This window comes from Salvelinus alpinus, chromosome 24 (assembly GCF_045679555.1).
Source record: "Salvelinus alpinus chromosome 24, SLU_Salpinus.1, whole genome shotgun sequence".
Lineage (NCBI taxonomy): Eukaryota > Metazoa > Chordata > Actinopteri > Salmoniformes > Salmonidae > Salvelinus > Salvelinus alpinus.
This window is the reverse complement of record NC_092109.1, coordinates 37,109,489-37,131,420: the sequence shown is the minus strand read 5'-3', so window position 1 is coordinate 37,131,420 and position 21,932 is coordinate 37,109,489. Positions and strand designations below refer to the sequence as shown.

The window sequence follows — 21,932 nt, the reverse complement described above, 5'->3', positions numbered from 1 at the left end:
CACTCTAGAATGTGCAGTTTTGTCACACAATGCCACAGATGTCTCAAGTTGAGCGAGGTGCAATTGGCATGCTGACTGCAGGAATGTCCACCAGAGCTGTTGCCAGATGTATGTACATTTTTATTTTTTACATTTTTATTTTTACAATGTCATTTTAGAGAATTTGGCAGTACGTCCAACCGGCCTCACAAATCGCAGACCACGTGTAACCACACCAGCCCAGGACCTCCACATGCTTCTTCACTTGCGGGATCGTCAGAGGGGGTGCTGAGGAGTTGTTCTCTCTGTAATAAAATCTCTTTTGTGGGGATAAACTCATTCTTATTGGCTGGGCCAGGCTCCCCAGTTGGTTGGCCTGGCTCTGAAGAATAAGCTACCAGTGTCACACCCTGATCTGTTTCACCTGTCTTTGTCTCCACCCCTTTCCAGGTGTCGCCCATTATCCCCAGTGTATTTATACCTGTGTTCTCTGTCAGCCCACCAGCTGTTTTCCCCTTGCTCCTGTCTTTTTCTAGTTTCCCAATTTTGACCATTCTGCCTGCCCTGACCGTGAGCCTGCCTGCCGTTCTGTGCCTTGTCACACCCCCCCTGGATTATTAACCCCTGCCTGCCCTGACCCCAAGACTGCCTGCCGTTCCGTACCTTGTGGACTCCGATCTGGATTACAGACCTCTGCCTGCCCTGTCGTTTTGCCTACCACGTTCTAGTAATACTTTTATTTCAACACTGTCTGCATCTGGGTCTTCTCCTGAAAAGTGATAACCAGCCAAACAAGCCTATAAGAATTGTACTTAAAACTACCTTTATACTCATCTGGAGGTTGAGAATTTTTTCATGTCCATCTCTGTAATGTGTATGTATCTTTGTAATTGTATAGGGGAGACTGGGGATGGTTGTAATACTTTTCACCTTTGTCAGTTTCTCAGAGATTGTTTACCATTGTGTATTCAAAAATTAATACAACCTACATCTTCCCTTTACAAATTGGTGTGGTTATATGTAAATCAAACTACAGATTAATGTTGTCGTATTAAATACAAGGAGTGAAGTGTTACAACTAACCCAGACCATGGGGTGAATTGTAACAGAATGAAAAAGGGCATAAACCCCATGACATGCAACTAATTATTGAAAGCCTTGGAGACCATAAGGGCAGCATTACATTTTAACATTTTTCCTGGCAGAAAAAAAACTGCCCTGCCTAAAACAGCTGGAAAGAACAGAGCACACACACACGCCTAGTTTTTGTTTGGTTGAGAAAGAGGGTAAAATAAAAATTATTTATATCTTTGACTTCTGAGCTCTTGAATTCTTATGCTCTGTTTCCAGTGCTGCTTGTTTTGGTAAAAATTGCAGTCTTTCTCCTCTTCCTACCACTTGTTGTATTTTCCTGGGCCCTGCTTTTGTTACGGGGCTTACATCAACTAGATTGAAGTCAGAAGAGTAATCAGGTGTTTCCCAGCTATAGCCTGATACATGTGTGGAGGTGCCCTATGAAGTAGCTGGCGAGGTGGCCCTGGAGGCAGCCGGAGCAGGGCGATCAGTGACAAGTGAGGGTGCAGTCACGTTCCTGAAATACATCAGGATTGTGAAGCCAAATGCTGGTACACCTGAACCCAGCCTGTACATTGGTGGGTGTTGTGGCACCTGGTAGTGCTATTTTGACAAGGCCTGGAATGGCATGTATGGTCATGGTCTTTCCGGGGTTCATCTTCATCCAGGCATCACGTTCAGCACTTTTGAAATGGACAGCGACAGAATTCAATTCGCGCATATATGTACAAAATGTATTTCAGCAGATTTCTTGCATTTTTGTGCATTTTTGTGGTGTTTTGGGGTGGTTCAATTCGTTTGAAAATACACGAATTTCTGTGCTACTTAATTCGTGCGAAAAGACACAAATTTAACCAGTAGGTGACACACAAGCCGTTGCAACAACCATGTAGACGCGATAATTTGTATTTCATTTTTGTTCTTCTTAATGGCTAATTCAACGTCATGAATATACAGAAATGTTGTCTTTGTTTAACCATGTTTTAAAATGTGTCGTTGTATGCCTATATGTACTGTTTTAGACTTGCTGAACAGAATTTTTGAGAAAAGACGCACATTTACCTGCGACTTAATTCGTGGGAAATATTGTTTTATTAATGCCAATGCTGTTTTCTGTGCTTGATTTCGCTTAATACTTTGGATACTGGTGCACTTGTAATCAGAACGCCTTTTTGTCATGTAGGCAACCATACACGATTTTCTTCATAACCCATTTCATATTTCGTGGAACCTAAATTACACCATTTTCTTCATAATGCATGTATTACATGTTAATGTAAAATAATGAATTATGTTGGCTTACACTTATGGCCTTTCCATACCTTAAGGGAACATTTTAGCACTCGCCATATGGTTAGTGAGAAACGCCACATTGCAAATGTAAGGTCCCTTACTAGACGTCCTGCAACGTTTCTAAAATTCGCGGACGGCGTCGGGCCGTGCGCTGGGGAGAGATCTTTCAGGAAGTCATCAAACTAAATCTCTCGGACGTTCGGTTTCCGTTTTATAAAAATAACACATTTTGGTCATTTTTCCGCAGTCTAGGAAATTCCCACCAGAGGGAAAAAAAATAATATTGCAAATGCACAAGCACATTGCAAATGCATGTGGCCTTTTCTCCTAAACTGAAAATATTTCGAAGACGTAATGGACAGTTGGCCCCGAACAAGATGGCGTCGAGGCCTCAACGCTTTTTGAGTTATGGCCATTTTTCTGGGATTAAAGGTCAAAAACGTAAAGTAGGGTGCTAATTTGACTGCTTCACGTCAAAGTACCTAAGCATACGGTGTCAGGAAAAAAGAACCAGCCATTTATCTATCGTAATTTAAGAGAAATCGTACATTGACAAATTGGTCATGTTCACAAAAAGGAGTTCAAAAATAAAAAAAGTTACAGATCCAGTTGCAGTGTGTTCAGACGAACATTTTTTAAGTGGGTCTCGAAGCTCTGCCACTGCATCGCAGTGCTAGCTGCGCCACCAGAGTCTCTGGGTTCGCGCCCAGGCTCTGCCGCAGCCGGCCGCGACCGGGAGGTCCGTTGGCCTAGCGTCGTCCGGGTTAGGGAGGGTTTGGCCGGTAGGGATATCCTTGTCTCATCGCGCTCCAGCGACTCCTGTGGCGGGCCGGGGGCAGTGCGCGCAAGCCAAGGGGGCCATGTGCACGGTGTTTCCTCCGACACATTGGTGCGGCTGGCTTCCGGGTTGGAGGCGCGCTGTGTTAAGAAGCAGTGCGGCTTGGTTGGGTTGTGCTTCGGAGGACGCGTGCCTTTCGACCTTCGTCTCTCCTGAGCCCATACGGGAGTTGTAGCGATGAGACAAGATAGTAATTACTAGCGATTGGATACCACGAAGAAAAGGGGATAAAAGGATGGAGTGAAAAAGTACGGTGCTTAAAGACACACAAAGCCTGCAATGGCATTACCATTATCTCCAGGCCGTGCCGAGTTCAACGAGATGCCCCGCTTGACCGTAGCTAGCTCGGTCTGAGTGCAGCGACAGGGACAAGAAGAAGGACCCAAATGACCCTTTGACCTCAATTTCATATTTTTTTGCTTTTGGGAGACAGAGAGAGAACCGTTAAGGTTAGAAGCACAATTTGACCTCAGGAACGTTCCTAAGGTCCTCCCGATCTGTGCAAGCCTAACATTGACCGTGTGGCATTAACCCTTAATAGTTAAAAGAAGGTGTTTACATCAAACAGTTTACAATGACATGTCTCCCCATAGGAATACATTGCCTGCTCCCCTAAATTCAACCTGAAGCCTATGTGGGTTAATAATGCCTTATGAACCTGTCTTCGATGACAATCCATCAGGCCACTATGAGGTCTACCTGTGTCGATTCTAAGCTTCCTGGAGCAACCGGAAGTGGTTAAATCACCCTAAAAGTGTTTGCCATACCCAACCTGCAGTTTGAGAGAAATAGTGCATTCAACCCTATGTAAATCAGTGAGTTCTTAACGTATAGACTTAAAACTCAGGATACTGTAAAAGCCCACTCCAATGAGGATATGTGTTTACTTTCAGCTTCCTGTGCCAACCGGAAGTGCCATAATTGGTGTCAAAAGGGCTGTTTCGAAGGGTTAAAAAAGTCAAATCTTTCCAAAACTTAATATATGTGAATAGGCAACCCTCATGAACTGTAAATCAGTCATTCATCCCATCAGATTTCAAGGAAAAATTTACACACCCACACAGAAAGGATGGAGTGACACACTGAGGGGCTTAGAGGCAGACAGTGCCTGCAATAGTTACTTTTGTTTGAACTTTTAAAGAACCGTCAGACCTAGAGTTCTGAAACTTTACAAACCTGTTCTAGAGCTCAGGTCGATTAAGCACGGTGAGTTGTGGCTCTAGAAGGTTCTCGGACCGATAAAAAGCCTTGGTGCATTTGCATTGACTTCAATTCATTTTGAGCATTACAAAATGGTGACATTTAGAAAAGTCCCAGAGTTGCAAGACTAGGTGCATTGAAACCGGCTCGGCCCATAGAGACGGACCCCGACATTTCTGTCCGATAGCTCATTCAAGGACCCCGTAGCAAGGCATGGAAAAAAGTGGAATTTCAGCACCAATTAAGGTTTTGCTCGGGCACCGAATGACCTATCGAGCCGAAACTTGGGATTCGAGGTCGCCTCACATAGGGCTAAACATAATGTGAAAACTGGACCCGCAGCTAAAACATAACTACGTATTATTTGTTTTATTATGGAAGGCGCTGTGAATTTTGGGCCTGCTCTGAAATATGTGATAGTTGGCTTCTAAACGAGTTGGAAAAAGTGAGTTTGGAGTCAGATGGTATCAGTTTGGTGTCTGAAAATATCTAATTGGCTGATGGACACTGACTTACTAGTTGACTTTTGTGCATTTGCAATATGTTTCAACAGTGAAAAACCACCAAAATAGCATTCTGAAATCACCACTAAAAATGACATCACCATAGCCGTGCCGAGTTCAACGAGATGCCCCGCTTGACCGTAGCTTGCTCGGTCTGAGCGCAGCGACAGTGACAAGAAGATGACCCTTGACCTACATTTCAAGTCTTTTGCTTTTGGGAGACAGAGAGAGAACTGTTAAGGTTTAGAAGCACAATTTGACCTCAGGAACGTTCCTAAGGTCTCTGTGCAAGCCTAACATTGACCGTGTGGCATTAACCCTTAACAGTTAAAAGAAGGTGTTTACATCAAACAGTTTACAATGACATCTCACCCCATAGGAACACATTGCCTGCACCCCTAAATTCAACCTGAAGCCTATGTGGGTTATGAATGTCTTATGAACCTGTCTTCAATGACAATCCATCAAGCCACTATGAGGTCTACCTGTGTTGATTCTAAGCTTCCTGGAGCAACCGGAAGTGATAAAATCACCCTAAAAGTGTTTTGCCATACCCAACCAGCAGTTTGTGATATATAGTGCATTCAACCCTGTGTAAATCAGTCAGTTCTTAACGTATAGACTTAAAACTCAGGATTCTGTAAAAGCATACCCCGATCAGGATATGTATTTACTTATAGCTTCCTGTGCCAACCGGAAGTGCCTTAAAATGGGGTCATAGGTGCTGTTCCGAAGGTTTAAAAAAGTCAGATCTTTCCAAAACTTTAAATGTGTGAATCGGTCAACCCTCATGAACTGTAAATCAGTAATTTCGCTAAACAGATGTCAAAGAAAAGCTCTCACACACACACACACAGCAAGGATGGAGTGAAAAAGTATGGTGCTTAAAGACACACAGAGCCTTAAATGCTTTTAGGGGGGATCCAGACTTCCATACCCGCTCTGGGAGCGCTATACTACTGCCCCAAATCAATGGGTGCTGGCCTGAGTGATTTATGGAGGTTTTCAAAAAATATTCTGTTTTTTCTTCTGGAAAATATTTTATGGTTTTTCTTCTCGAGTCAATGGCCTGAGTGATTTATGGAGGCTTTCAAAAAATATTCTAAGTCCAAACTTTTCATGAACCTGGTATTTTTTTGGGGTTACCAGGCGTCATTTTTCAAAACGGTTGAAATTGCTTTTAGGGGGCATCCAGAGTGTCACATGACCGGATGAGGTAACTATTCTTGTTCTTCTTGTAACTTTCCGGTAGGCTAGAAGCTTTCCGGTGTTTTGCTGCTCGACACAGGTCGACGCAGGTATTGCACTTGATTTATCGTTATCGTAACCGTAGGTGCAGCCAAGTGGAAATACGAAAGCTTTCTAGCTATTTCGCACTGACGGTAATTTGAACACAAGAACGTTTCTAGTGAAAAGGTGCTTACACTCAGAGCCATGTATTTACACTCAGCCACCCTAGCCTTATTACGGGTTAACGTTTTGGTAATTTTGGTTGGCCAACAAAATGTAAGACTACAATGACTGCATACGTTTCCCCAAATGTTATACGAAAAAAAAATGTTTTGTTATTGATGGACAATGGCAAGGCTGCCATTGTATTTTCAGTTACATTCTGTTCAATAAAAATGGTTTACACGTTTATTTTTTAAGAAATACATGGAACTACAACCGAATAAAACACCATTAACCATCATGCATTGCTTACATTCATTCTATCCTGAAAAGTCTGTTCAGAAAAATCGAAAACAGTACATATAGGCATAAAACCACAATGTTTTAATAGGGATTAAATAAAGACAATATATATATAACCTCTTATGGTTAAATGGTTAAAAAAAGACAAAATATCTATATATTCATAACGTAAAATAAATAAATACAGGCGATCGCGTCTATGGTTGTTGCAACGGCTTGTGTGTCGCCTACTGGTTAAATTCGTGTCTTTTCGCACGAATTAAGTAGCACAGAAATTCGTGTATTTTTTAAACGAATTGAACCACCCCAAAAATGCACAAAAACGCACGAAATCTGCTGAAATACATTTTGTACACATATGCGCGAATTGAATGTGAGGCTGGGCTGAACCGTTTGTGAAGTCATTTGAGTATGGACGTTGTTAAATGGGGTACTTGGTAAATTCGCTCTGGCTTTTGCTGGTTGAATATGGCCGGTGTTGGTAAACGTTAGGGAAACAACGTAATTTGAATTATTACCAGCAACACAGTTAGTCACCATTGTTTTGAATAAACATGTAAAAAGCCTAACCACCTCTGCTATGTGAGTAGAATGGAGAGTGAAGAAAAGAGGTGTTACTTGTTTGTGTCTGGAAGAAGTGTTCGCTTGCAAGCTAGACAATTTAAGCCAGTTGGCTTGGGTGTGATGTTAATAAAGTATTAAATTCAGTTAATATTCACTATTGGCAGTTTTTAGAATTTTAAACACTTGAGAGTTTGAAATTGGTATATTTTGTTCCAGACAAGGGCATTTACGGGCATAGAGCCAACATAGAAATTAATATTTAACATATTTGGAAAATTCCCAAAACAAATATTTATCATTATAAAATTCCCCTAAATATAATGTTTAAGCTCAAATACAACAATATTTCAACTATTAAAAAATAAAAGTGTTGTCTCGACCTTCTTGCCCAATAATGTTTGTACCATGTTTTGTTCTGCTACCATGTTGTTCTACTGCCATGTTGTGTTGCTACCATGCTATGTTGTTGTCTTAGGTCTCTCTTTTATGTAGTGTTATGGTGTCTCTTGTCGTATCACGTGTTTTGTCCGATATTTTTATTTGAATTCCCAGTCCCCGTCCCCGCAGGCGGCATTTGCCTTCTGGTAGGCCGTCAATGTAAATAAGAACTTGTTCTTAACTGACTTGCCTAGTTAAATAAAGGTAACATTTTTTTTTAAATTAAGGATTGTATTTACTTTCAAGAATCCCTGAACTAAATTACTTCAGCTGCATTGCATGGTAAATCTCTAACATTACTACAGTAAAGAACAATGACAAGTGATTGACTTCTGAAATATATTTTTAAAATCTCTTAGATTTTAAATCCCCTATTTAGGGACTTTGAGTGGTTCTGGAATGGTCCCTACTGATATTTTGGTGTACAAGGCACTTTAGGAGTGACACGTCACATTTTCAGGTCCACCCCAACAAATAATAAATTCTTTCCCTCTGAGTGACTGAACCCAACCTGGGATAAATCATATTAAAAGAGAACAGTCTAGCGAGTTCAGCCATCATCGTTTCATCTCGCTGTGATATTCTCAGTCAAATTTAGAGCCCAGATAAAAGTATTTGAAATTATTCCAAATAGTATTTGAATCCAGGTATGATTTTAACACAACCAGCCTCATCTCATATATAAAGGATGATTACAACAAAGCCCAAGTAGTCATTAGCGACATGTTAACTTGGTCAGAAACGTTGGTTAGGCTGATAGATGTGTGACCCGTCTTTCTTCAGGCAGCTTTGTTATGATGACTAACTAGGCTAGTACTGATAGAGACATATATACTGTCAGTATATACAGTATATAGGTGAATGGCAGTAGTAGACAAGATAGGTGTATACGGTAGCATGTAGGCCTACAGGACACTAGATGTGTATTACCATGAGTCAGTATGCCCAGGAACGATAACAGGGGGAAGATAAACCATAAGACTGGATATGGACCATGTATGCGGTGCCTCCACCTAATACGCATAATCACGTGAACGGTTGGATAGGCAGGCTTGCACTCCTTGAGACTAATCCATTTCTTCCATTGTGCCAGGCAAGCTCAATCAAGACTAGATAAAAGTATTTTAAATTATTCCAAATAGTATTTGAACCCAGGTCGGATTTGAACACAACCAGCCTCATCCCATATGTAAGGATGAGCCAGACTGCTCTCTGTGGTCCCCCGGCACACAAAGCTCAACTATTGATTAGGCCTAAAACCTACGTTTCTAGACAAGAACATTATTTTACCTGGGCTACAGCAACACAGTGCAATAAGTAATGTTTGATTGCTATCGAGTGAGTACACATGTATTGTCTATAGGCTGTAAACTGTGGTGATAAGATCATTTGAATAACCGCTCAAACATCGTTTTGTTTCATGTCGAAATAACTGCATAGCCTACAGCCTAGGCCTGATCATGCAACCATGTGTGCCAGTTTGAGTCTATTCTCGACAGTTTAGAAAGTCCAGAATGGCACCTTAGCAGTTCACGCATGGTGTATTTTGTCAGAATGTAGCCCGGTGTTAAGATAGGCCTACTATAGGAAAATACTGCCTTCTTTCCCACTACATTTTTGCCCCCCCCCCCCCACATCTACCCCTAATTCCCATTATTTCTATTCTGTAATGTTTGTTTATGGTAACTTCTGTTAATGCATTCAATATATTAGTCATTTACCGTTTGGTCTCATTGTCGGAGTGGATATGTGTCTTGCAGAACTCACAACCTATGCTACACGTGTGAGAAACAAGATGTTTTTCCATTACATTTACGAGTTGTCCATTTATTCATTGTCTTTTGTCTGAAACGCTTCTGGCTAATGTTGAGTAAGGACGCGAACCTGATTACCGTATAGCAGTAGGACTAGTCTATCTGGTCTGCGCGCAAATGTCGACCTATAAAATGTTCCCATTTGGGGGATGGCGGACTTAGTATTTCTGATTGTCTTAACTCACCACCACTAATGAGCTGTTGAGCTTCTCAAAGTTATTTCCCTTCAGCTCAAACAGCAATTAAACAAAGTCTTTTTTTTAAAGAATCAATTGAGAATGACAATAGTTCCTCAAAGTATTTGAACAATATTTCCACCCCTCTCCCTTTCGATAACCACTCGGCATGAAAGGGAAAAATGTAATGCTCTGATCCAGTGGAAATGTCATATAAAACCTGATTACTTCTTATCCCTTGAACAAAAAATAGTCTACAGCTGTGTCTGTCCTGAGCTCATTGGCGTGGGAAACTCTGAGGGCCCAGAATATTTTATACAATGGTTCACGTTTGCTAGCACAAGTTTTGGGGCGACCCAGTTGATAGCTGATAAAATGTTTCAAGATCTTTGCAGACAGGCCATGCGGTGCCAATGTGATTTGTAGGATATTTATTTTTAATCAGTATATTTTCTACCTGCAGGTTAATGTTTATTTGTTGGCTTTATGCATGTTATTATTACATAGTTGACAATAGTCAGTTGGCAATAGTCACTTGTAGATTTGTATAATTTTAATTTAGAATGTAGATCAACCACATGAGTTAGACTATGACTGAAATGAAACTGTTCCACTACAATGTGCATATGAAAATCATCACTGGCACGCAGATCGGTAGAAATGGTAAGATAAATTGGCACTGCGAATGGACAAAGTTTCCGAACCCTGGCTATTACCAGCAACTTCAGGAGCATAAAAGGCAGAATCTGCGAAGGCCAGCAGAAGGAGGGTCAGGAACAAGTATTTTTCTTCTGGTTAGGCTATCTTGAGCTCTGGCTCTGTAACGTGTACGCTAAGAATCGGGCAGAAAGTACAAGGAGTGAATTTAATAAATAATGGAACGAAACACGAGTAGCGTACAGACATGAAACAGACAATGGCTGCGTTTCAAACTCATAGGACACAACCTCGTCCACTTACCCACCACGCCTTATGCCCTTGGGGGGAGTCCCCGCGGCCTTATGTCGTCGGTCCAGATGATTAGACAAGCAAGGGAAGTTTGCAACATCAGCCCCTCAGCCCTCGTTTTTAATGGAGTTTGCGAGTGTACAATTATGTTCACTTCGAGGCCTGAAACGCCCCATAATTCAATTCGCAATACGAAAGTAAATAAGTTTGAAATTGTGCTACTAATGCACAAACAGGTCTCATAAAAGTAATTGTTTTTGTTTGGTTAACTTTTGGAAATTGTAGAAACGAAAAATGTTCCTTCTTCAGAAGTAGCTAGGCAGGCTAATGTTAGTTAGCTAATTAATTTCATACAGTAGGCGTATATTAATAATTATATAGTTAATATAAGTATACATGCAATCATAGACTATAGCGCACATAAAGCACCCACAAGCTACAGGTGGCTGAAAACACAATCATCGCGGGATGAAATAGTGACGACTTTCCGGGCAAGGATGGTCCATTTAAAATTAATTCCTTCCTTGCAAGTATATACTCGTCAGACATCATGATACGTCTCAGAAGTGTCCATTTAATATGAGTGCTGAGGGGGTAGGATATGTCTTAAGTGTTTGGAATGCAGCCAATAACGCCTGGGGAAAGAACCAAAGGGAGTGACACATATAGTGGAGGAAATTGGGAAGGTCATGAAGCGCAGGTGTGCGTAACAATGGTGGCAGGTGTACGTAATAATGAGTAAACTGGCTACATCGAGCACCAGAGACGGGGAGTGGGAGTAGACGTGACAGGCTCTCTCTTGGCTGCATTTCAAACTAATAAAAGACACACCCTGTCCACTTACCCACGCCTTATGCCCTTGGGGGAACCCCCACGGCCATATTTGTTGTCAGTCCAAATGATTAGCCAAGCAAGGGAAGTTTGCAATATAAGCCCTGTTTTTTTTAATGGAGTTTGCGAGTGTACAATTATGTTCACTTCGGGCCTGACAAATTACTCAAGGGCTCCATTCCAAACACTTAAAAGACACATACCCTATCCCCTCAGCCCTCAAATTAAGTGGACACTTCTGATGAAGTATCATTACGTCTGATGAGTATACACTTGCAGGGCAAGGGAGGAAGGAATTAATTTAAAATGGACCGCCCTTGCCCAGAAATTCATCACTCGTTTGTCCCGCTGCGATTGTGTTTTCAGGCACCGGTAGCATGTTGTTGCTATATATGCACTATACAGGCCACGAGGTGAACATAAGTGTACAATCGTAAACTCCATTAAAAACGAGTGCTGAGGGGCTTACGTTGCAAACTTCCCTTGCTTGGCTAATCATTTGGACTGACACAAATACAGTTGAAGTCGGAAGTTTACATACACCTTCGCCAAATACATTTAAACTAAGTTTTTCACAATTCCTGAAATTTCATCCTAGAAAAATTCCCAGTCTTAGGTCAGTTAGGATCACCACTTTATTTTAAGAATGTGAAATGTCAGAATAATAGAGTGATTTATTTCAGCTTTTATTTCTTTCAACACATTCCCAGTGGGTCAGAAGTTTACATACACTCAATTAGTATTGGGTAGCATTGCCTTTAAATTGTTTAACTTGGGTCAAACGTTTCAGGTATCCTTCCACAACCTTCCCACAATAAGTTGGGTAAATTTTGGCCCATTCCTCCTGACAGAGCTGGTGTAACTGAGTCAGGTTTGTAGGCCTCCTTGCTTGCACACGCTTTTTCAGTTCTGCCCACAAATTTTCTATAGGATTGAGGTCAGGGCTTTGTGATGGTCACTCCAATACCTTGACTTTGTTGTCCTTAAGCCATTTTGCCACAACTTTGGAAGTATGCTTGGGGTCATTGTCCATTTGGAAGACCCATTTGCGACCAAGCTTTAACTTCCTGACTGATGTCTTGACATGTTGCTTCTATATATCCACATAATTGTCCTCACTCATGATGCCATCTATTTTGTGAGGTGCACCAGTCCCTCCTGCAGCAAAGCACCCCCACAACATGATGCTGCCACCCCCGTGCTTCACGGTTGGGATAGTGTTCTTCGAGGGGGGGGGGGGGGGGGCTAGTAGAAAGCAGGAAATGAGCTTTAGAAGCGCAAAAGATATGAGGGAGGACCCCCTGCCAGGTTAAGTTAGTTGCGCCCCTGTATTTTACATTCAGCAAACAGAGAGCAAGCCTACATCTCACCTCCAATTAGCTATTAGTAATTAAAACATTTCGTAATAAGTGTCCAAGTTTTTGTAGTATGGCTTTTCCTGGGACTGCACGAGATTTAAGAGGAATAGCCGAGGCAGCGGAGAGACCAGCTGCCTATACAAAGTGAAAATGTAGTTTCCATCAACCTCACTCGTGCTGCGCGCAATGTAATATCAGAGAACAACGCCGTTCGCGGGCAGAGTAGTGAGTGAAACCATTCCATTCGGAAAGGGTGTGATGTTAATAACGTTTATTTTCCTTATGTGTTTAATTTATACAAAAATATTTACTACCATTGTACTAAGGTTGGCAATACCTAAAGTCTTCAGACATTTTTAGATTATTTTCCCAGTGATTCATTTGTAAATTGGTAGGTGCCGGAACAAAAAGTGAGCCGTTAAGGGGGTGACCTGGGAGGCTATGAGGTAGACTACCTGAATGCATATAAAATATATATATTATAATAAAGGATTGCATGCATTATCATTGCTTTTGTGTACTGACATGGAGCAGTAGAGTAGAGAGAGAGGCGCTTGCAGAAGTTGCGCGCACACACAGATGGGACATTTTTTTTTGCCTGGAAGAAAATGTTACCTTTATAAACGCATTTCATGCAATTCTACATACTTTTAGATGCTTGGAGACTTTAGCAGAATATGTTTAATAACTCACAAATTATCTAAATGACAGGTTATACTTTGACACTGACTAACGGAGAATCTGAGATCAATAAACACGACCTTGTCTTGAATCCATCAATAGTCCAGGCCAAGTCCAGGCCATATTGTACAATATGAGGAGGAAGTTATAGTCCTAAAAAAAGCTTTCCAGTTTCACTGACTCACCCAATGATGGCCATCCCACCTTTCGGCGATGACCGGATGCGCTCGTGCCAGAAGCTTTTTAAAAATGCTGTTCGCTCAATTGGTCTATTTGGAAGTTGATAGCTTCGTAGCCTACAGACAGGCTACTGATCTCTTTTCAACAGGATCTGTGTTTTCCCGCGATTTTTATTTGAAATGACGCGAAAGGCCTGTTTTGGCTACATGCTGTTCGCTGACAGATTTGCCGCGCCTTCATGACTGTACCATGCCCTGTGATTGGGCTACAGACAATCCAAAGCTAGCCAATTAACAAAAACAAGTTTAGGCCTACTCCAGGTGTATTATTCGGAATTATTTAATTTATTTCTAAACAGACAGCAGCAATTCTATAACTTTGGCAAATGTATTTCAATTAATAAAGGATGCTGCGGCACCTCCATCACGCTTCCCGCGACTATGATTCTATAAGAAAATACATGATGACGAGCAACGCTTGCATGCTCATGTCTATCAGAGCAGGGAGCGAGAGAGCTCATAGAAAGTGAATCCCATTCTAGTTCTGTGATAGTTACAGGCGCGCTTCTCGTTGGTCTATATAGGCTAATATATTCCGCAAACCATTTACTCGGGCCAGTACAATATAATACATTTTTAGAATATCAGGCACTGTTTTCACATTACGTTTTTTAAGGGGCAGCCAGGAGAATTAAAGAGGAGTCAACTTGAATTAACTCTGGTTGCTTTTATTACAATTTTTACATTGCAACATAGACACTTATTTTTCATGCCACGAGAGGCACTGTAAAATAACAATTAGTGGGTTCTGAGTGCTTCTCCCCTATATGCACATTGGCCACAAAATGAGGTGGAAAATGAGCTGCACTTCCTACCCTCCTGCCAAATGTACGACCATTTTAGAGACACATATTTCCCTCAGATTACACAGACCCACAAGGAATTCGAAAAACAAATCCAATGTTGATAAACTCCCATATCTATTGGGTGAAATAACACAGTGTGCCATCACAGCAGCAAGATATGTGACCTGTTGCCACAAGAAAAGGCCAACCAGTGAAGACCAAACATCAGTGTAAATTTATGGATTGATGTCGCTTCACATTAAGTGCATGTATCATTACTATTGCTCCTATCTAACCAGTGAACGTGTGGCCTTGACCTTCCTGTCAATGCCTGTCGTCAGTTTTTTGGTATTTCTTACTGTCTGCAGGTATGCTTTACTGTATTTTAGTTATTTTCTAAAACACAAAGCATTTATACTATGACCTTGTGCATTGAGTCCGAAGATTCTGAGACAATTGAATGTCCTGTCAATGCCTGTCATCACTGTTTGATAGCTTTTACTGCAGATAACAAACAACCAAGTCAACCTGAAGGGTGGGTGTTCGTGTGCCGTTCTTCTGGGTTGCTATGTGAAGTTGGTTACACGTCATTGCGCAACAGAACAATAAACATTTCTTCACTTACTTATCTACTAAATCATATCACTTATATTAACATGTAGTGACATTAATTGAGTATTTTTTAAATGGACTTGTAACCATTGTGTAGCATTTTGACTGTGTTCCTGAGAATCACCTGGTCCCAGCTGTCTGTACAGTATAATGTGCACCTAAAGTAGCTGTCTATATCTCACTTTCTACAACATGTTTCCATTTAGCTCCAACATCTCTCTGCATGCAAAACCACTGGAATAACAGCACAGTAGTAACACCTGTCTGCCTCTCCTTCTCCTGCTGCTGCTTTGTCTGTATGGAAATATTACATCCACTGTGTTCCCAACCAACTACTCCCAGTCCCTGCATGAACATCCACAAGATGCAATTCCTCCCCTATCAACCAACCACATATCCGACCAACACAATAACAACACCTGCCTCCCTGATCTCAAAACCCAGAACCAAATCTTGCAGACGTTGGGAGTGCGCGACTACTGCCTCCCCATGGAAACTCTGCAGGCAGGGCGTCTGTTTACCAGTCTCATCTTCTCATCCTCTATCTTTTGGTTCTGTAAATGTTTTCTTCTTAAAACTGCTCCCATGATTATTCCTCTATGATGGTGTTCTGCATGCTGTGAATCTGCATAGCCCTTGACAGGGGTTCACCTAGGGGTCATGATAGGGACTGTACCAAATGTTTGATGTATTATAATAATTGATTATGCTTATCATTTACATTTACATTTAAGTCATTTAGCAGACGCTCTTATCCAGAGCGACTTACAAATTGGAAAGTTCATACATATTCATCCTGGTCCCCCCGTGGGGAATGAACCCACAACCCTGGCGTTGCAAGCGCCATGCTCTACCAACTGAGCCACACGGGACTGTGGTCCCGTGTGTTGTATTAATAACATTAATTATGTTGTATTAATAGAAGGGGAGGGGTTATAAGACCCCTCCCTCCTTACATTTATAGGGTCCTAGACTACAGATTAACAATATATATTCATTATAGAGGTTTAGTATTGCTCCACAGTTGTTTTCTGGTCTCTCTGCCTCTTATAAAGAGACCCCTCTGAGAAACGTGTGACTGAGACAGAACTCTGCAGGGGAGTGTAAGAGATAAGTTAGACATTCCACTATAAATCAACTTGGACATTTACTGATAAGCTTTCAAATGACACACTAGAAGCCTTGTTTATATAGCTTTGTAGGCATGGTTTTGGTCTCATGAGTAAAAGACAATGGAGGAGGCAGTGACATCACTAGGGCTGGAATTCGGGTTTAATAAAACAACTTGGGACCTTTTCTTTGATGCAGAACTTACTCGGAAACCTGCGTTATGTTCCTGTTGTCAACTTCTGTCTGCAATTGCATTAATAAAGGTTTTTGAAGGATTTAATTAAAGATATTGTCATGATGCCAATTTCACCAAATGAGCCAATGATTGACAAGGAACAAGGAAACTAACACCAACTATGTCATATTTCACTGTGCTACAGGCTACTGCTGTATAAATACACTATTGTTGATCTGTGTTACTTCCTCTACACTGAATGAATTTAGTCAACAATCAACATGTTCTGCGTTCATTCATAAGACTGCGGTGTATTCACTCGGAAGCAAACAGCCAAAACAAGGAGGGATTCATCTAAACTTGTCCAATAAGAAACACTTGTTTTCGTTCCAAAATATTTTACTACAGTGTGCACTAATGAATACACCCCTGCTGTAATATGACCCAAATATAGAGTTTGGACCTAGTTTCCTTTAAAGGTTTGTGGGGTTCAGTCCGAGTATAGCAGGACAATCTCTCCCCCTACTGTAGGTCTGTGTGAACTGCTTGCTCTCCTGGACTGTCCTCAACCACTGTTATCGTTATACCACTCTAGGGCTAGGGCCAGTTTCCCAGATACAGTCACAGGTTAAACCTAGTCCAGGTCAAAAAAGCATTCTCCATGGAGATTCTGTATTGAAAGAGCTATTTAGTCCAGGACTAGGCTTATTCTGTGTCTGGGAAACCGACCCATTGAGAATAAAACCCTGATACATTTAAATGTCAGACACCACGACCACAGATGTCAAAGAAGTATAATCATTTTAATGTATAAAATGTAAACTGATGTAAAACATGACCAAGGTTTACAACCGGGGCAACTGGTGGACCGCGGTTTCCTTTTGAAGGCCTTCGGATCAATTTCAACAAAATGTTTTTTTATTTTTAGGAAGTCAGTAGGGGTCTCAAATTGCTGTTGTGAGTTAGAATAGTAGAACACACAAAGTGCAATTTCAAAATGTGGTTGTGCATCAGTTTCTCTCTTATGTCAATCACTGATAGTCAGTCAATTAGCCCATGTCAGCAAATTTTATTTTTTAGATGGCTATCTTAGCTGGACCCTAAACTATCTAAACTAGTTAACATGGTCAAATTACCGGCCCTGGGGTCCCCAGTGATTTTTGTTAGTCAATCACTCTGATATAATATTAAAAACTGCAAACATTTTTCTCTAAAATGTGTAGAAATGCAGGAAATTAGTTATGTGGGGCAGCAGTTGCTTGCTTGGGGGTCTGCATGATGAGTAAATGTTTTGTGTCCCCCACCCCCATCAAAGTTGCCCTTCACTGTTTTAAACAACAACACTGAATTACACTAGAATGCCCCACTTCACAGACAGATACAGCAACACCGAATTACACTAGAATGCCCCACTTCACAGACAGATACAGCAACACTGAATTACACTAGAATGCCCCACTTCACAGACAGATACAGCAACACTGAATTACACTAGAATGCCCCACTTCACAGACAGATACAGCAACACTGAATTACACTAGAATGCCCCACTTCACAGACAGATACAGCAACACTGAATTACACTAGAATGCCCCACTTCACAGACAGATACAGCAACACTGAATTACACTAGAATGCCCCACTTCACAGACAGATACAGCAACACTGAATTACACTAGAATGCCCCACTTCACAGACAGATACAGCAACACTGAATTACACTAGAATGCCCCACTTCACAGACAGATACAGCAACACTGAATTACACTAGAATGCCCCACTTCACAGACAGATACAGCAACACTGAATTACACTAGAATGCCCCACTTCACAGACAGATACAGCAACACTGAATTACACTAGAATGCCCCACTTCACAGACAGATACAGCAACACTGAATTACACTAGAATGCCCCACTTCACAGACAGATACAGCAACACTGAATTACACTAGAATGCCCCACTTCACAGACAGATACAGCAACACCGAATTACACTATAATGCCCCACTTCACAGACAGATACAGTAACCGTCTGAGCGGTTGGCTTCTGAGTCCTCACCCGCTACGGACTTATACCGACCCTACTTTGGTCTGAGCCACTACAGGCGGTCCGGCAAGAACCAGGCAGATGTGTTCACATCCAGAGTTTTGTCCTCGGGTTTAATTCACACATTACCACACACATAGAAGAAGTGATCTTTGTGATACCTAGGATGGACTTGAGGTTCTAAAGGTATTAAACACATACGCATGACAGTATTAATATAGACACATGACAGTACATGCAATAGAAATATATAACAGGAATGAAAAGGAGATTCACATAGCAGCATATACACATCAGCATATGTATATCACAGGAGGTTGGTGGCACCTTAATTGGGGAGAACGGCCTGGTGGTAATGATTGGAGCGGAATCAGTGGAATGGTATCAAATACCTCAAACACATGGTTTGATGCTATTCCATTAGCTCCGTTCCAGACATTGTTATGAGCCGTCCTCCCCTCAGCAGCCTCCACTGATGGAGAGAGAGACAGACTGACTAATTACTTTGACAGGCTAGCTGTATGGTCCTCTCTCCAGCCTGGTGGGGATCTTATCTGTGTCTGGTGCCACCCAGTTGTACATCTTACTGTGCATGCTAGAGCTCAGAGGACCATCTCCAAGACTTCTAGCAGGTTCTAGAACGCACCATGTCAGAACAGTAGAGGCTATACAAATAACCATCTCCAAATAACAGCTACTGTACAAATAAATACTCATGCAATTAATTAAGGCAATGCTGGCACTTTGTGCATGTTGTTTATGTTGTCTATCTAAAATATACACAAACCTGCAAAATAACAGTACTATTACAATACAGTTACACTTGTAGGAAAGTAGCAACAAGTACTATTAGTAACTAAGCATCGTTTAGCAGCACTAACACCCCAACTGTAGACCCCACAACTCACACTTTCTTAGATCCATGCACAATCTTCCTAGTAAACACAATCAATTTGGTCACCAGCCAAAACTCGCGCCTTCTTCTTCTGACGAATAGGACACTCTGACCTGGGGTGGGAGGGTCAGAGTCCAAATGTCCATTCGCGCACGCTGATTGGTGAAAACCAGAAGGCTATGATAAAAGACAGGGGAGAAATCAACTTAACTGAACTGTGTGGATAGTCACGTGCACAGGCATCGGTTTAAAACATGACAAAGGCCATAAAACATTACCAAGATTTTAAACAATGTAGCAATATCATAGAATTACAGTAGAATGCCATAGCACACTTCACGGACTGACGGACAGACTGTTAAATGACGGGCAAGGAATCTCTTAAAATCACTAGCGGGGTGTGGATAAAATCACTGGGGAAGCCAAGCCCAAAATAAAAGCCATTTTACAGCCTGTGTTGTTTGTTCTTTAACCTGTTACTTCATATGCCTTGTGGCCGTGATATATAGGCCTAAAAGCCGAGACAATAAGAAGACACAGTGGCAGAATGTCCGTTGACTTCCCTTGCCTTCAATGCTAAGGGCGGCTCCAATGTCATACTCGTTTGGACCAGACAGCATCAGACAGATGGCGTACATGTAGAGAGACAGAGGGGCTCTGTTTTGCTCACTCGGACACTTTCTCCTGTGAGATACCTTCAGCCTCTTGCGAATTGAAGGAAAATTATGAAACAGAGACAAAAAAAAAATATTGGTACATTTTTGGGGGAAGCATGCCTTCCCTTGGCATCTATGAATACACACCTCTGTGAAAAAGCAAATGAATAATGAAACGATCAATGGAAATAAACATTTGAAAGATCAGATATGGAAGTCAGAATCAAAGCAGTTCTTTGCTTGAGAGTGAGTGGGATATCTGTTACAGACAGGTAGTAGATGTAGTATGGTCCTGGTCAACATTAGTGCACTATATAGGGAATATAGTATGCCATTTGGAACATTTGGGTAACTTTAACAAAATTCCCCAGTTTACCAGAAATCCTGGTTGGAAGATACCTGGAATTGAGAGGGAATAAGGTGGACATCTGGTAATCCTCAAACCAGGGAATTTTGTAACCCTACTATTGTTATTCTTTAAGGTCATACGGTTCATCCACAAATCCAGGGAACTAAGGGAAACTTAGCCAGCAGATATGGCCGCTTGCTTACAGCTGCACTATGGTGCGACAGGCTTCCTGGTTAGATCAAGACACCGCAGAGTCGATGGGAGATATGGCTCAGAAAACATACCTCAACCCAAGGATGAAAAAATGCCTTGTACTCCGAAATATACCATCGGTTACACCGAGAAGATTGAACGACTTCTAGTTTTCCGGAAAACTGCCCATTTTTTTTGTCCTTATGCCATTTTGGAATGTCAGTGTCAGCCTATCAGCTACTTTGTTGTTTTGTATTTGTATTTATTATGGATCCATATTAGATCTGCCAAGGCAGCAGCTACTCTTCCTGGGGTCTAAACATATTAAAGCACTTACATCACATATAAAACAAAAGATAAAACAGTACATCATATAACATTATTAAACCACTACATATCTACAATACAAAATGTTTAATACCACCATATAACAATATCACACTGTGTGCGTATGCATGAGTCTGTACTTTGTGTGTGTCTCTTCACAGTCCCCGTTGTTCCGTAAGGTGTATTTTTACAATTTTTTTTATCTGATTCCACTTCTTGCATCAGTTACCTGATGTGGAATAGAGTTCCATGTAGTCATGGCTCTATGTAGTACTGTGCGCCTCCCATAGTCTGTTCTGGACTTGGTGACTGTGAAGAGACCTTTGGTGGCATGTCTTGTGGGGTATGCATGGGTGTCTGAGCTGTGTGCTAGTATTTTAAACAGACAGCTCGGTACATGCAGCTTGTCAACTCCTCTTACAAAAACAAGTAGTGATGAAGTCAATTTCTCTTCCACTTTGAGCCAGGAGAGATTGACATGCATGTCATTAATATTAGCTGTCCGTTTACTTATAAGGGCCAGCCGTGCTGCCCTGTTCTGAGCCAACTGCAATTTTCCCAAGTCCCTCTTTGTGGCACCTGACCACACTACTGAACAGTAAGTCTAGGTGCGACAAAACTAGGACCTGTTCAAAGCAATGGGCCGGAGTTGGCGCAAGTGAATGTTCTGTTTGAATCAGATGGCGTGTCGAGTGGAGATGAGTAAGAATAATTGGATTACAGTGGTGAACACAAAAGGAAAAAAGAGAAGTAAAGTGGTGGTGGAATCTAGTAAATCCAACCATAGTTCTGATTCGTTTTTGGTCAGGACTTTGGATGTTGGATTTGATGTTACCTGGGAGATCAGTTTGAAGTCTATAAAAATCGTGGATGCGTTGGATAAGGTGGCGTTCGGTGAGAGTAACAAGAAATTGGCTTATTTTGGTTTCTAGAAGATATAGGTTGGAAATGTGTTGTGTGAGGATCTTCAATGCAGGGAACCTATCAAGGGTGTCATCTCTGGGGTGATGCTAGAAGCGAATGCGAAGGATATACGTGACGAATTGGATCAACTGGTTTGTGCACACCCAATGACCCTAGCGTTTATTTTCATTGGTTATCAACTGCACAGCACAAACAGGAAATCTGAGAAAACAGGCATCGTTGTGAA

General features: G+C 41.5%; 1 protein-coding gene and 1 long non-coding RNA gene across 2 annotated transcripts in view; both read right to left on the bottom strand.

The window, feature by feature from the left end:
• Positions 1–10,112: 10,112 nt before the first annotated feature.
• LOC139551965 (uncharacterized) lies at positions 10,113–10,644 on the bottom strand. Its single transcript, XR_011670349.1, has 2 exons — positions 10,535–10,644; positions 10,113–10,406 (listed from the first exon to the last, which is right to left on the bottom strand). It is a non-coding gene; the product is annotated as an uncharacterized lncRNA (long non-coding RNA).
• A 7,803-nt stretch (positions 10,645–18,447) lies between these two features.
• Positions 18,448–21,932, bottom strand: part of LOC139552783 (globoside alpha-1,3-N-acetylgalactosaminyltransferase 1-like) — a 45,946-nt gene continuing 42,461 nt past the window's right edge. Inside the window, exon 13 of the transcript XR_011670528.1 lies at positions 18,448–19,962. The gene's annotated coding sequence lies outside the window, so the exon portion shown is untranslated. The remainder of the gene's footprint in view (positions 19,963–21,932) is intronic.